The following is a 4,873-nucleotide window of genomic DNA, read 5'->3' as shown; positions in this document are numbered from 1 at the left end:
ATATACGTTTAACAAGTTACCTTTTTTGGTCCTTTAACTTACCATGTTTTGACATAGATAATATATGAAAACGGTGTAGATTTTACACGTGTACTTTATAGGTTTTATTTCGTAAGGTTGTGTGTTGTGGCGATTCAATGAAGTGGTGAACGGGTGAATTCATCGTATCAAATTGCGCGTTGACTGGACCTAACATTTCACCCTTGTCGTTCACCCCCCCCCCCCCCCCTTAAGTGGTCCGTTAGCCATTTGTGCGAGCCAAACTCTCAATTTTTATCCATTCGCTTGGGCTAGCGGGATGAATTCATCAATTCGCGGCGACAGCTAAAGCATGACCGTTGTGGTGTGCGCGAGCCAGGTGGCTGAATTCATCCATTTGCGGCTCGGTTGAATGCACATAAAACATAGGCTAAGGTGTGGATATCTTTTTGTGAATTGTGTACATAACTACATATCACTTTAAGTTTGAAATATTCTGGAGGTATTTGCAAAGAAAAACAAGAGCAGATGTGTAAAACATGTTATGATAACAGTGTACCAAGTTTCGATAAGTTTGCTTACTTATATAGTGGTTGAACCAACACATCATTTCGATTGTTTGTTTATAGCGGCTGATGATTAGACATCAATGTCAGTGTCATTGAAAATTTATCGGTGTAAAACTCCATCAAGGTAACTTAGTTACCATTGATTAGACCAGCTTGCAAATATTTGTTGTTCACACTCCGTTACCACTACTTATACTAAAATGATCATGATGATATTAAAATCATCAACATATTCGTTAGATTTTCTTTTTATGTACCAACTTTTGTAATTATTAAAAATGAGAAATTTTCTTTTGGTCGATTTCTTCAATAATAAACTCTATTTATTTTAAAATATAGTACGAGTGGCAAACGCTATGAGACAGGATTAAAACAAGCCAACCAAAAACCACTTAGTCTAGTTCAAAACTAGATTAAATATGCTTAATCAAATTTAAACCGACTTAACTAACCACTAATACACTACTAAATAAATATCACCCACAGATACTCCTGTTTTAAGTCCGCTAATGAAAGTAATTACTAAAAGAGAATCCGCCAGTGAAGGTTTGTCAATAATTCCTAGGTAATATGATTACCAACGGATTACGGAGGGACATCACCGAGCGATTACTAATAGACACACTAGTGAGGGATCACCGATGGGTGCTCATCCTATGATACTGATGGGTGCTCATCCTATGATAGGCGCCAAATCTTATTATCGACGGTTTACTAAAGATTACTTTCAACTTTAACCGTATTCCAAATAAAAAAAGTAAGAAAAAGTTATCTATGTTTTTCTGGAAATTTAAATATTAATTATGAAAATGATTGCAAAATCTGAAAATTTAATTCAAACAGTACAATTTATCCATAATGTGGAAATTTAATAAAATATGAAAATTATGTTAGAGATGAGATCCGATACAAATGAAACTAAACTACTAAATATACAAATAACTAAAGTAATTATTATTATTTTACAACTTTGAACTAAAATAATTACACTAAAAAACAAAATAGAGTAATAATAACTATTATAGTTCAAAATTTGTATTATTCTAATATTAGCGTAATTACTTTAGTTATTTGTGAGCTTAGCACGTTAACAGGTGATTGTATTTGATCCATACACATTAAATCAAATATGGAAAATGTAATACAGAGTATGAAATTAATTTTAAAAAAAATATAGAATTTAAAATTAAATCACAGTTATTAAATATAAACTATAATGACAATGTTGTCTTAGGCTTAGTTTTAGCACATCTTTCTTGACGACAGACTTTGATGCATGGTATCTTCAAAAATCCCAATACATTTTACAACACGGTATTTAGAGCTCCATTTCTGAAGAAAGCTCAATGAGAACCTCTCGGTTTGTGGTCGCTAGGATCCTTGTACGGGGTCAACAAGGCTCCTCATAATTGCAACAAATCTTTGTGTGTGTTCATGGAAATGACTTGACTTAACTTAGTAAAAATTTTACAATGCATAACTAGTCACATGGGTATTCAGTGGTTGTCATAATTCTCCCACTAGGACGCTCTTCTTAAGTCTAATATGTAGTTGTACAATGACATGAGAAATATTTATGCACCTATTTACTAAAGTGAAAGCATGGTCCTGTTAAGAAAAAATATAACCACAGCCTTTAATATATGAATCATATTGCATAGTGAGTGTTCATTGCTTATAAACATACACCAAACATGTCATATTAGGAGGTCTATACTGACAACAATTGTCGTCGCTGTGGTTTGTCACATCAAGACAGAATTCTTGTAGTGCCAACTAGCTTGTGTACCATTTCAAGCTGATCCAACTCATAGAGTTTTGAACTCAAACTCGAGTTGATCGATTAATTCGGGCTTGACTCAGCTCAACTTACTCACTGAACCACCCTATCAATCATATAAAACTATTATGTTTTTTTAAAAGATTTAAGATTTATATTACTAATATGCTCAAGGAACAACTAAAATTCTTTGATGCTAATAACTTGTTGGATTCTTTTGTTTACAATTGTCAGTGTAAATCTTATGTAAGTATGAAGGGGTTAATTGTCGTACTTACAAACCTAAGGTTTTTTAGAGATAGTTTTATCCTAGTTTGAATCTAATAAGAATCTGTATAGGTTTAGGATTAGAGGCTCTAAAGAGGAGTTATTTGTAATCAAGTTAATCATCACAAACAATAATACAGACAAGAATTAGACTTAAACCTGATTTGCCATGTAACTCTTTTAGTACACACTCTTTCAACAGTCAAGGTCGCTATATAAAACTTTTAGCACCAAATATAGATTAATCATATGATCAGTGCCGATCCCATAAATTCCGTAAATCAATTGAATTAACAGATCTCTAAAACCTAAAACATAACTATCTTGGATCCCACATGTAGTCGTTGATATAATCAAATCCTTTATTTTGAAAAAATTTAAAGGGTGCACGTTTGGTTCTAATTCACTTTCTAGGGTTTTCATATATGTTTATTATTTGATTGAAACTGCATCAAGAAAACTGAAGAACAATCAGAATGACTGAAGATGAGTTTCATCATTATTAGAAGATGGAAAAAATGAAAAGTTTCGATGATTATACTTAGGCTGGTTCTATTTTGTAAATATTCTAGGTTAGGGTTATAGTATACAGTATAAACTCTATAAAATAATACACTTGGGACCACCAAAATTTATTAATTAAAAGAGTTATTAATTAATTGATAAATTAATAATTATTAATTTATATATCAATTAATATTTTATTAATTTATAGTAGAATACTTAGTTACAAACACCTTTTCAAATTTCCACTTAATTATTGTATACAATGCATGTATATCAAATGAACGGCCCAATTTGAAAGAAACCTTCAATCTCCCACTTTATTATGCTTCTTGTGTTCAATGTATCACTTTATGGACATTAAAAATATTTTCTATATAAATACAAGATCAAAATAGGTTAACACAAACACCAGAAGTTCTTACCATACTAAGGAAAATTAGAGACGAGATTCAAGGGGAAATTGATTTCAACAAAAAACAAAAGACAATTGAGTCATTTTTCAAGAAACCAAAATCATTCATGTAATATGCTATATATAAGGAGTTATTAATTTATATTTTATATGGGTTCTAAAGAAATTATCAAAAATGTATTATCTTATAATTTTAGCGAATTATTAATTTAGCAACCTATCCCCGAATCGGGACCGACAAAAAATATTATCTTAGAGAGTTTATTAAATAATCGAGTATTAATTTATCGAGTTTCTACTGTATATGATATATCCATCTTGTTAAAGATTGATGCAAACACTACTTACAAAACGTAAGTCGGTGATTCAAATATAGGTATATATGCATGGATATGTTGTCATGTTTATCAAAATAGTTGAAACTTTATTAAGAATATATAATTTAATTGATTAACATCATTATGTTTGAATCCGTAATTATGTTTCACAAAAGGTTAATAATCAATATTGAATCAATATGAATTAATAAAAGAAACACTTAATTATAATTAATATATAATATGCCGCATATGACATGAGAAAACATTGAATTCTAATGTATTCCCGAGGATGCATTAACACCAGCATACGAGAAGAAGAGAAGAATGTTAAGGAATTACAATGATTTTGTTCATATAAATTTATTAACACGACAAATCATAGTAAAGCAACTTATGATCAAGGTCAGATTGGGATGATCGAATGATGGTTTCGATCATCCCATGACCGAGAAGAGCGACCGGAAGTCCTCTTCATGGCAAGGAATGGTTAACCCCATTCCATGGTCAAACCCAAACTCTTCCTCGGCTTGTTGTAGCAAGCCTTGGAAGGCTTTGTGATGCAGCCATGATATGGGCACAATGTATCGGCTTCTTGTTTCTCCAACATAAACAACAAAGTGTCCTTTAGGGACGTCGGTCGGGTAGCCAGTGTTTGTGCATTTCTTGATAATTTTCTTGAGGGATATTACTTGTGTTTGTTTGTTGTGTGGTTTTCTAATTAGACCCATTATATATGGATATGTTTGGTCGATGAGAAAGGGTTATAGATAAGGTGGTGATGCGGTGGCGGTGACTCCATGGAAGGAGGTTTTTATAAGCAAGATTGAGGGGCAAGTGCATGTGAAGGGGAGGACCGCAGGTGGTAATTAAGCATGGTATTTCTTGAGATGGTCATATGTTCATATCCTTAATTTAGGCTAGTAACCCTACCTTGTTACCTTTGTCTAGGACGTCATGACCCATGGGACCAATTCCATTTATGTCTATATAAGCCCTAAATATCGACCTAAAGAGATTGCCGACTAGGTATTTACATGTG

The 4,873-nt window shown here is 32.3% G+C and overlaps 1 pseudogene; it reads right to left on the bottom strand.

Moving 5' to 3' along the window:
* Positions 1–4,268: 4,268 nt before the first annotated feature.
* On the bottom strand, positions 4,269–4,562 carry LOC143548805 (auxin-responsive protein SAUR50 pseudogene; annotated as a pseudogene).
* Positions 4,563–4,873: the final 311 nt, after the last annotated feature.

Source organism: Bidens hawaiensis, unplaced genomic scaffold, assembly GCF_021521415.1.
Source record: "Bidens hawaiensis isolate Kalapana, Puna unplaced genomic scaffold, B.hawaiensis_p1.1 tig00015252_1, whole genome shotgun sequence".
NCBI lineage: Eukaryota > Viridiplantae > Streptophyta > Magnoliopsida > Asterales > Asteraceae > Bidens > Bidens hawaiensis.
The sequence above is the reverse complement of the archived record's forward strand: the minus strand, read 5'-3'. Positions and strand labels throughout refer to the sequence as shown.